This window comes from Phacochoerus africanus, chromosome 12 (assembly GCF_016906955.1).
Source record: "Phacochoerus africanus isolate WHEZ1 chromosome 12, ROS_Pafr_v1, whole genome shotgun sequence".
In the NCBI taxonomy this organism is placed as follows: Eukaryota; Metazoa; Chordata; class Mammalia; order Artiodactyla; family Suidae; genus Phacochoerus; species Phacochoerus africanus.
Genome location: NC_062555.1, coordinates 2,706,817 through 2,719,536, shown reverse-complemented (window position 1 = coordinate 2,719,536; position 12,720 = coordinate 2,706,817). Strand labels below are relative to the sequence as shown.

The window sequence follows — 12,720 nt, the reverse complement described above, 5'->3', positions numbered from 1 at the left end:
CATTTTGCAGAAGAGTCTATGGAGTTTTCATATTTTGTATGGAGATTTTGGAGGCAGGAAGTGGGGGTAAGGGAGGGACAAAGATAAAATGGACTTTTAGTGAAAGCAGTACTACATAGTTATTAATATGTCTGTCAAATAAGTTGCTTCACATAAGCTTGCAAATAATGTTAAAATAATCTACTTATTATGGTCGTGCAAAAAGTACTTTACAAACTCAACATTGTATGCTTACCACTGTATGTTTACCATTGTATTTCATGTTTAATAATAAAATATGTATTTTAAGAAGATGGAATAATAAAGGATATATTTTAAGAAGATGGAGGAGAAAGATAAGATATGTAATCCAAACTGATCTTATCTGCTAATTTGAGGCAGGATTATTAATTTCTCTAGGCTTCTACTTCCTAGTGTGTAAAATAAGTATAACAATAATGTTAGTGATCATCTCATGTTTGAAATGAGGATTGAAGAACCAAATCTCCTAAAAAGACTTAGAGTACAGTAAATGTTCATTTAGTTTGTATAAAAATAATTTTATTGAAGAATTGATTTAAACATTTTAGTTAACATTTCATTAGTATTACTATTAACATTAATCTCAGAGATTGTATAAAATGGAGAAAATAATACCATATAGAGGATGCTATCATGCCATGTCCATGTAAATCAATCATTAGAAGTATATTTATTATCTATTATAAAGCTATAGGATTTCAGCAACCCAATTTATCAATTCTATTTCAGTAGACCTGTATATTTTCATAACTTTCCCAGTATCAATGCCATGGTATATTAATGTCAACTATTATAATAGTCTTGTAATGAGGTTGCAGTATCTGGCTCCCATTCCCTTATAGAATCACAGCCCACTTCATCCAAGTCAGACAAATACCTTTGCTAGATTTATATACGAGTCTCCATTTCACAAACCCCTCTTACTTAAACTCATCTTCTCAAATCCTTAAACTCAAATTTTCATATCCTTATGGACTCATATTTGAATAATCTTCAGGAGATGGGGATTTTTCTTCCCATATTTCAAAAAAAATATTATAAGAATTTAGAATCCAGTAGAATATAGGCATTAACAATTTATTAGATGGAAAATCTTACTAAAGTCAAGGTAGAACTAAAACAATTAAGGATTTTTTTCAGTTAATGTGGCTAACAATAACATCAACTTCATGGAAATTGGGAATGATTTGACAGAGTTCATTCTCCTGGGACTCCCACAGAATCCAAAGATGCAGAAAGTCATATTTGTTGTGTTTTTGATCATCGACATCATCTCTATGGGAGGAAAAGTGCTCACCATGGTCACAATCACTGTCAGTCCATTATTGAAGTCCCACATGTACTTTTTCCTGGTTCATCTCTCTTTTATTGATACTTGCTATTCCTGTGTCAATACCCCTAAACTGATTGTAGATTCACTATATGAAAAGAAAACCAGTCCTTTCTATGAATACATGACTCCAATCTTTGACAAACATTTCTTCAGAGGTGCAGATGTAATCCTACTTACTATGATGGCCTATGACTGCTATGTCATCTACAAGCCCTTGCACTATGCAACCATCATGAATTGACAGTGGCCTGCAGGTGGGAGTGGTGTGGGTGGGGGGTTTTCTTCATGCAACCATACAGATCCTATTCACCTTCAGATTACCCTTCTGTGGCCTAACATCATATATTACTTCATGTGTGATCTGAATCCTTTGTTGGATCTTGCCTGCACTGATACCCACACTCTAGGGCTCTTTGTTGCTCTCAATGGTGGTTTCCTATGTCTGTTAAACTTTGTCCTCTTGATTGGTTCCTATGTGGTCATTCTGTGTTCCCTAAGGACCAAGAGCTTGGAGAGGGCTTGGCAAAAAGCCCTCTCTACCTGTGTCTCCCATATCATCATGGTGGTCCTATTTGTTGTGCCCTGCATATTTGTGTACATGAGACCAGAAACTACTTTACCTATTGATAAAGCTGTAGCTGTATTCTACACTATGATAACTCCTGTGTTAACACCCTTAATCTATACCTTGAGAAATTTCCAGATGAAAATTGCTATTAAGAAATTGTGTAGTATAAAAGTGATTTCAGGTGAAGTATAAATGAGCTTATAACTCAAAGTTTGATTGAACTCAGGCAAGGGTCACAGTGTTGATAATCTCAGCAAATAAAACCTATTTGCTGAGGTAAAGAAAAATTAATTCTTACAAATTATAAATCCTGCAATGAGAGGAGAAGAAATGGCTATAAGAAAAGGGACACAAATCCAGCCCAGGACTCATCTTTGCATATTTGGAAAACTCAACCATATTGTCACTTAGTTTCTCTGACTTCATCAGTGTTCATGGATTTAAAATACTTACTAAATTAAAAAATAAAACATACTTCCATTTATCAATAATCTCTATAAAAACCCAAAGAGACAGGCATAACTGTTATCTGCACTTTTTATAAAAAGATACAAAGAGAAAGAAGTTCCAAAACAGAAATCTTTTTTTTTGTCTTTTTTAGGGGTTCCCAGGCTAGGGGTCAAATCAGAGCTACAGCTGCTGGACTATGCCACAGCCTCAGCAATGCCGGATCCAAGCCATGCAACCTACACCACATATCATGGCAATGCTGGATCATTAACCCACTGAGGGAGGTCAGGGATCGCAACCTTGTGGCCTCATGACTACTAGTCAGGTTTGTTAACCACTGAGCCATGATGGGAACTCCCAAAATAGAAATCTAGATGAACTTATAACTGAAATCAAACAGATCTCTAAGACCATGTTCCTAATTGTTGTGATATACTGTCAGACAATGGTGATAGAAGGATAGCATGACTACTAGTTGATATTCATAGAGACAAAAACTATGCTGAAATATAGTATATTTGTAGATAGAATATTAAACTTGTATATTTATCATTATATATGAATAAATTCTGATGATTTTCTTGAATAAATCTGACCATTTTATATATCATAGCTGGTGGTTTTATGTCCACTGTAACATTGTAATATATATAATTACTTTAGAAATATAAAAGCAATGAGCCATTTAAAATCTAAGCATAAAGTAATAAATGTTATACTGTATTTCCAAATTCCCTTGTTGCATTCAGAATCATTCTGCACCACTCATGTAAATATTTTATGCTGATAACTAAGCAGAAAGAGGCAGGGTTCAAATAAAATAATATTTAAAGAGAGAAAGAAATTCCAATTGACTAAATAAATAAATTGTATTATTCCATAAAGTACTAGCCTCCTTGCTAGCAATAGTTTGTACAAGTAGCACAATGTCTGGTTCATAATATAAGCCAAATGAATACATTTAAATATAAAGGAGGATGAATAAATCTAATAAAATACAGACAAAAAGTAATACTGGAGACTAGGAGATTTTCTCTACCTTTAAGTATTTCAGAGTCTCAGATGAATTCGGGCTATATCTCTTTGGGAAAAATACAATTTGTATTTAATCTTATTTAATCTTGCTTAAACTAGGAATAAGAAATAAACTGAAACTGAATATATGATTATGTGAACAAACTGTTTTCCTGGTTATTTCCTCTGTTCATAGTAAGGTTTAATTATTGTATGAGCATGGGCTTTTAAAAAAATTTCTCTGTTAACCTGTTTGCTTTTGGTAACACTATAAAAATATTTTTTTCATATGTAGCTTTATTTACACAGAAAGTGATTTCAAGATAAATGTATTCTATTTATCCCTCTGTGCTTTATTTATTAAACAACATTTTTGAGCTCAAGGGATGCATTGCCAGAGGCCAGCTTCAGCAGCCAGAGAGTATACATCCCGATCAGAGATGGACAGCATAGGAGAAAGAACGGAGACAGCCTCTTTGGCCCTTCTTTCAGGGTGATGGACTGCCCAAATTTTATTGGCATAAGTGTTTAATTATATAGACAGTTTTTCACTGCAAATTACATCATAGTGTTAAAAGTACATTGGTTAACTATTAGACTTTGTTTTTTGATCACATGGTACAGCAGCAATACTTCATGTTTTAAAATATTTAGTCTAACTAAATTTAGTGAGTACAATTCAAGGACAAACAGACATAGCATATCATGTGGGAAAGAGGATACCCAGCACAAACCATCTCATGGCCAGCTAATTCCCACAATCTGAAGAAGTTATAAACACAAAAAATCCTGTCTTTAGACTAGTGTCTATCTTTAAAGTGTCCTTGGCAGGGAAACAGTGTGAGAAAATACAAATCAACTTAGCTAGCTATTGCTAAAAGTTTCTAAAATCAAGGACAAGACTCACAGCTGGGTTTCTTTTGATCAAGAATAATATATGTCTAACTTCTACAGACTTCATTAAAATTCTAACTCTAAAGTTTACTGTATAACTAGTTAGTAGATAAACACTATGTTTAATTAAGTTGGATTTAAATAGGGGAAAGTCCCTTAGAGTGAAATTCTTATTATATTATTATTGTAATTTTGTTAAATCACAAATCACCACAGGAAAATAAGAATGTAAAATAAGAATAATAAGTAAATAATCAGGAAAGACTGAGGAAAACTAAATAACAAATAAAACAGCAGGAAAGTCCAGGTCACCTGAGAAACAATCCATGATCTCCAGTGCAAACATGGAAATTGTTTTCCCAGGAAAGCCCCAATTCTTCCCCATAAACATCAAAATGAGAGCTGTATAACCTGAGGCCTGCCCTCGGCTTGTACTGTTCAGGCAGGCTTTTATCCTGATCAGAATCCCACCTTTGGTATGCACCATTCAGGCAGGCTTTTATCTTGTCCAGAGGCACACCTTTGGCATGTACATTCAGGTGAACTCCCTTCCTTGGTTAGGAACCTGGCTTCAGGTTTTTCTGCCATCAGGCAAGGTCCTTTTTTTGAGTCCTAGCATTGCCTTGGCTCCCTGCAATGTACCTCATACATTAATAGCTGCTGGGGATATAGTGGTAAATTAAAAAAAATCCCATTAATCCCTTCTCAGAGCTTAGAACAATTGAGAGACTCCTAAATAGAACAGAGAGTAAAATACACTTCTACAAAAAGTAAGAGATTAGAAGCACTGGATGCTATGAAAGTGTGTTTGATGGGCATACAACAGACAGCATGGGGATTCAGAAAAGACTGCAGGATTAAAAGGTCTCAAAAAATGTGACTCAAAGGGTAAAAAAGACACAGCAGAGTCAATAGGCTTCAATTGGAGTAAGAATGTTCTGAGGAGATGGACTATTTAATAAAGACTAGAAGGTGAAAATAAAAATGCAGGAATCCTAATAAATGTGATACAGCTGTGATTGTTAAATCAACTATTCATTCAAAAAGCATTTATTGACTGCCCCACTGTGTGCCAGGCAACATGCTGGACACATAGCTTATCAAGGGAAAATAGCAAGACATGAAGTTGGAGAGATCAGAAGAGAGAAGTTCTAGAATGGTTTTATCATTGTGTTAAGGCTTAGAGCTCAGCACTATGAAGAACTTATTGGAAGGTCTTTTAAGCTAATGAATGATCCAATTAGATTTAATATTTAGAATGATGACTCTAGATACAGGATGGAAAATAGATTGAAGAAATTAACACAAGCACCAGAAGAGCAGTTAAAAGGGGATATTTATGATTTGGATGTGAAGTGATGGAAGCTTCAATTTTAGTGATACCAGTTATGATGAAGAGTGTTGTGGACACTATTGTATTAGGTCAAATCTCCTTCACTGGGCAACTGAACCCAGGAAAAACTGCTGTGTCAGCTGCTGAAAGTCCACAGCCCCATTTTTTTCTGGACAACTGTATCAGAGAAAATTGGTTCTGCCTCATTTTAAGATTTTGTCCACCATCCCAGGCTTCACTGTGGCCAATAAATGGCTGAAGCAGGGTGGGGGAGGCTTGTCCCCTTGAAACCAGTATCATGGTACAGTAACTACTCCAGAACTCCAGGATAAAGAGAAACTGTAACTGAGAAGTTACCCCTTTTCCCCTACCAGAGGCAGCTTCCCTCAATGCTTCTGCTTAAAAATTACTTTTATAAAAATTTTATCTCAAAAATATGTATCTAGGAAAACCAAGTTAAAATGGAAGAATAGAAAAGGCATCAAGAAACATTTAGGAGTTATAAATAAAATAATTTAATAAAGGGTGAAGATGTGAGAGAGAGGAGTCACAAATGAAATCCAGATTCTGACACTGATCACTGGATGCTGAGGAAACTGAGAAGAAGGCACAGAGAAATGAATGTTCTTGTCAGTGAAGTGGTCTCTCCACCCCCAGTGGATATGGCCACTCATCCTCTGGCTGAAAGATTAACCCTTCCTTGTCTGAAGAAACAGTCATGAGCTCCCTGTGAGAGTTGCCATGAAAGACAATGCTGATTCTCCTCAGGACCACCAAAGACACTCCATGTTGCTTTCAGTTCTTTAACCAGTCAAAAGTCCCAACAGGCCCCTAAATGTGAGGTAAGGTGTGACACATGAAGGTACACTGCACTCCAAAATAACTACTTGAGTTTTCTAATTTATATAGACAAAAATCTAGGGAATATTTTTGTAAATGGCTAATCATAAAAAAAAATGTAAACTTGGGGCTCACCAAGAAGAGATTATGCATTTAGTATTGCAGCCTAAAAAGGCTCTTACAGTTTGTGAGGTGTTGACTAACACATGACCAAAAATATTGCCCACAGTGAGCAGCCTAGAAATGCCAGACCTGCCTTGTTTTAATTTGGAGGAAGAGATTCAAAGGTGTAAATATTTTGGAATGTTATAGTGGATTTCTCATTTAAAAATCTACTTAGCTACCCTGAGAGTTTCTGGAGACATAAATTTCATCATGATCCTGAGGGATACATTTACCGGGGGGGGGGGGGGGAGTCAACATCCTTGAAAATCTTGTGATGGTTGATTTCTGTGGGCCAGAATTCTAGTGTAAACTATGGTCCTTGCCTTGAGAAATCCAAATTCAATGAGTATTACTTCATCCCAGGTAACAGTGACCAAGTGATGACACTTAACCAAAAGGGAAGGTGAGCGGGGTTATTATAATGGATGGCAGAGTCAAAACAAAAAAAGTAATAAACACAAGAAGATTGATAGTGTTGCCTAGTTCATACATTGTTTCTAGAAGTGAAATAAAGGGGAATCATACTCAATTCTTAGTTCACGTATGTTAACAGAAAAGTTCTTCTACATCATAAAATCAGAGTTTCATGCATTGCAATAAATTTCCAGACTGGGTTTATTTAGAAATTCAAAATTGCATGAATAAAGGGGAGGTTTAGTCCCCTTGGGATAGAACTCTAGAGCACTGCTAAAAATTTACAGTTTATCTTTATCTCAGACTTCTCTGAAGGGATCTGTCTTTCATCAGAGTAACTGCATTGTAGAAAAGGAAATAAGTAGAACATTTAGAAAATAATGAACAATGACATTGACCTGCAATTTATTCCAGGAGATCCAAAACAATACTCTATTCCAGAAATCAGAGTAGTACCTTATTGAAGTCTTGTGATTTTTGGAATTTTAGCTCAGGGCAATGTAAAGTGGGTGCAGTTGTCACCTAATACCTGCTATGGTCATTTCCCCAACCCCAGGAAGCACAACTGGAATAGACATATTTAGCAACTGGAAGAATCCTCACATTGGTTTTCTCCCCAGTGGAATGAGAGGTATTCTATTGCAAAAGGCCAAGTGTAAGGCACTACTACTATCTGTTCCTAAGAAAATATAAAACCTAAGCAATACCACATCCTTGCAGGGATTGTAGAGATCAGTGCCACCATCAAGAACTTGAAAGTGGTGGTACGTAATAGGAGAAATAAGTTATAAAAACGAGCTACAACCATGTAACCACTTACAGAAATAAGAATTGTAATCATTTTGTGTCATCTTTATTTTAAAATCTTTCTGTGTGTAGTTTATACACACACACGTTTCTGTTTTCTTTCTCTTCTTACTTTATCATGTAGCATGTTATGTTGACTTCATATCATAGTATTTAAATATTGTTAATTTCCATCATAGTATTTAATTTATATGTTGTCAATGACTTTACCTCCCAAGGACTTTACCTCTACTTTTGAAGGACTTAGTACAATTTCTTTTGTACATAGGAAAGTTGTGCCATGTTAGAGGGAATTATGACCTTAGTACTGTCTTAATTTACAGATTAACTGTGGTTAAAGGAAATGCATGTTGTTTGGGACTATGTCTGCTGGATTTTCCTGGATGACATTATCATCTGAATTTGTAGACTGAATAAAGCAGATTGACCTTTATACCCTGGTGGTTCATATCCTATCCTTTCAATCAGGTGAAGGCCTGAAAATAATACAAGGCTGATATCCCCTGAGTATGAAGGAATTTTCCAGCCTGAAATCCTTTGGAAGAATCAATGCTTCGTCTATGAAGAAATGATGCTGGCAAATTAGCTCTTCCTCTTTCTATAACAGCTTCCTGGTTATGGACTTGAACTGGGACATTGACTGTTACAACAGTTCCTGCCCTCTAGACTCAAATTGGGACACTGGATCTGCAAATTGTGCACTCACCATGTTCCATAATCACAAGAGCCAATTCCTTACAGTAAATTTATTTAAAATATATACATATACATGTATATATACAAACATAAATACATATGTGCATATAAATGCATGTATGTATGTGTGGTTGTGTGTGTGTGTGTGTATATATATATATATATATATATATATATATATATAGAGAGAGAGAGAGAGAGAGAGAGAGAGAGGGAGAGAGAGGAAGAGATGAAAGGTGTCCCATTTTCATGAACTGGAAAAGAGCATTGTTAAGATATCAATGCTACTTGAACCACTTGAGATTCAATATAATCCCTGTAAAACCCCATAACAATTTTTTTCAGATATGGAAAAATCATTCAAAACATTCATACAAAATCTCAAGAGACACCATAAACAAAATATTCTTGAAAAGTAAAACAAAGTTAGACGTCTTACATTTCCTGATTTCACAACTTATTGTAAAGATATAGTAGTCAAAACAATGTGGTGCTGACTTAAAGACAAGCATAAAATAGAATAGAGAGTCCAGAAATGAACCATCTTATGAACAAATTACTTTGAACATGAGTGCCAGGACCATCCAATGGGGAAAGTAGTTTTTCAACAAATAGAACTGGCAAAACTAGACTTCTACATGCCAAAGAATGTTGGTGGACACTTGGGAGTTCCTGTTGTGGCACAGCAGGTTAAGATGCTGACTAGTATCCATGAGGATGCTGGTTTTATCCCTGGCCTCACTCAGTGGGTTAACGATCTGGCATTGTCCCAACCTGAGGCATAGGTCTCAGACATGGTTTAGATCTGGCATTGCTATGGCTGTGGCATATGCTAGCAGCTACAGCTCTGATATGACCCCCATTCTGGGAACTTTCATATGCTGTAGTTGCAGCCCTAAAAAAAGAAAACAAAAACATTGTTGGTGCACCCTTAAATTATACCATAACTCAAAATGGATCACAGATCTTAAAATAATAGTGAAAACTATAAATACTTAGAAGGAGTATACAGAAAAGACTAAGGACATTAGATTAGACTTTGGCTTCTTTGAACATGACACCAAAAACAAACACAACAGAAGACAAATAGGTAAATTGAACTATATCAAAATTTAAATCTCCTATGCATAAAGTACAGAGAGAAGTGGCTACCCACAGAGATGGAGAAAACAAGTATTGTTTAAGGAATTAATACATCAGGTAAGCAAGAAATTCCTACAACTCAGTAACAAATCATAATTCTGATTAATAGATAATGGACAAAGAACTTGAAAGGACACTTTTCCAAAGAAGACACACACATGGCCAATAAACATATCAAAAGACATTCAACATCTTCAATCACACTTGTGAACTATTCATAGAAATGTAAAATACTGCAGCTATAATGAAAGACAGAAAGGAATTCCTCTAAAAGTTAAAAATATAATTACCATATGATCCAGTTTTTCTACTTCTGAGTATATGCCCCAAAACACTGAAATCAGGAATTCAAAGAGATATTCTATTTGTAAAACCATATTCATAGCAGCATTATTCAGAGAAGCCAAAATTGTAAGCAACCTAAGTGTGCATCAACAACAAGCAAACAAAATATGATAGAGTATTATTCAACATTTAAGAAGAATGAGTTTCTGACACTTGCTACAATACGGATGAAGTATGAGAATGTGTTAAATAAAAAAATCATTTTTCATAAAATTTATATTTTGTCACAGGTTTGTATTTACAGGAAGTCTATAAAAATAACATAGAGAATTTCCATGTAAGCTATATTCAGTTTTCCCTCTTAACATCTTATATTAGTATGGTACATTTGTCATAATTAATTAAGCTATTACATTACTTTTTATTACATTACTTTTAACTAAAATCCATACATTAACTAGATTCATTAGTCATTACCAATGCTCTGTTTCTGTCCAGAATCTGATTTAGGAAACCACACTGGATTCATTTTTCAAGTTTTCTCCAGTCCCTCCAAATAGTGACAGCTTCTCTGACTTTTCTTATTCTGGTTGACCATGACCTTGAGGAGTACTAGTCGGACATTTTGTACAAAACCCCTCCATTGGGTTTGCCTGATATTTTACTCACAATTTGAGCAGAGATATGTATTAGAAAGATCAGAGAGATAGGGTACAATTTTCATCACATCATATCAATGGGTGTATACGAAGAGATTACGACTCTTGATTTTAACCTTGATGAGCTGATTCAAGTCGTGTTTGTCATGTTGCTACACTGTAAATTTATTATCTCCCCTCAATCCATAGTGTTGCCTTTGGAAGAAAGCCACTTCCTCAGACTTAATATTTGGCGATTATGCAGAGAGAATATCAATATAAATTATTTGGAATCCCATCTATTCTCCCATGTGTACAAGTAATTTATCCAGATATTAATTTCATTATAATTTATGAATATTTATTTTGTACTTTGAGTTATATTTCAATTCTGTGTTATTATTTTTTTAATAGCTTTGGGCACCAGAGGTCTTTCATTTGGCTCCAGTTTTCCTTTGGTGTATCCTCATCACTGCATCTTGTTTAGCCCTTTCTTACTTTCTAGCTCAACAAGATGCTGCCCCAAACCCAGAATTAGCCATTTTTTCATAAAGCCTGGGTTAATTATTTGGAGATAATGAATTTAGTAACCAAGACTGAAGGCCATCTTTATTTTTTTTTTCCTAGTCGAAAATGCCATTTGTGACTCATATAAACCTCTAATTGCAAGGATAAGACATCTATTTTTTTCATAATACAATAAGACAAATTAAAAATGAAATTCTATATTGCATCATCAATCATGTCTCTTAACTGGAAAGGAAGGGACACTTTATGGAATGACTTTCCCCCCAGAATTCTATATTTGGCATCATCTGTGTTTAAATACTCCTCCAGAGAAGTTGAAAGAGATGCGATTCCCCAGTCAAAATCTTGGGTTAGGGTGGATTTCAGAAAATGTGTGATAAGTCTTGGATTCACTTAAGTCTGTTCTCTGGTTGGCAAATTAGAATGTAAGCCTCCTTGTGAGATCAAAGAGATCCTGGTTCCTGATAAACACAATTTTAGGACCTATCAAAAAAAATCCATGTGAGTAAAGGATATCCAAATTGCCTTGGGGTGAAAAGATGACCACTGAACATGAGTACCTTTGCATGAAATCCTATAAAACTGGTGAGATTTGTATTGGGAATTAACTTAGTTTTATAAACTACTTGGAGAAAGTGAATCTGCTTAGTTCTGTTGGTACCTAATACACACAACACACTTGTGGATAGACAGAAAGATCAGGTCATTTGTGGGTGTGTTCTACATTCTAATGTAGGACATGCACAGGAGCTTCTGATGGAAATGAGCACTACTAGGTCAAGGGTATTGGAATTGAGTCCCTGTGTTATAAGAAACTGTATTGAAAGACAGAAAAATAATGAACGTGTTCAAATTTAACTTTTAACAATATAATATAATTTAAATAAGGGCTCCTATTAATAACAGGAGCTGACCTTAAAATTGTAAAAAAAATCTAGAAAGTTTTGAAAAGTAAAAGGAAGTAAACTTGGAGTTCCCATCATGGCACAGTGGTTAGCAAATCTGACTAGGAACCATGAAGTTGAAGGTTTGATCCAAACTTGCTCAGGGGGGTAAGGATCAGGCATTGCCACGAGCTGTGGTGTAGGTCACAGACATGGCTTGGATCCCACATGGCTGTGGCTCTGGCATAGGCTGGTGGATACAGCTCTGATTGGACCCCTAGCCTTGGAACCTCCATATGCCATGGGAGCAGCCCTACAAAAGGCAAAAAGACAAAAAAAAGAAGTAAACTTAAAGCAAGATATTCAAATGAATCTCATGATGGGCTGGAACTTTGGATGGATATTTACTGATCAAATTTTATGTTACCATTTCCTTTTCTACATCCCATCTTCTATCATTTGTGTGTGTGTGTGTGTGTTTGTGCACATGCATATGTGCACATATTATGGTGAAAGATACCCTGAAATGTTTAGATAATCATTCCTTAATACAATATTTACTTGAAGAGTATTTTATCACTAGATTCTTTGTTCAAGATGTGAAACCACATTGAGCAAATCATGGAAACTATTTCTCTACTTCTGCCACAGGCAGCCCTAATATTGATATGTGGTTGAGCAAAACTGAAGAAAACATTCAGCTGGAA

The 12,720-nt window shown here is 35.3% G+C and overlaps 1 pseudogene; it reads left to right on the top strand.

The window, feature by feature from the left end:
• Window positions 1-1,190: 1,190 nt before the first annotated feature.
• On the top strand, window positions 1,191-2,114 carry LOC125113005 (olfactory receptor 4C46-like; annotated as a pseudogene).
• Window positions 2,115-12,720: the final 10,606 nt, after the last annotated feature.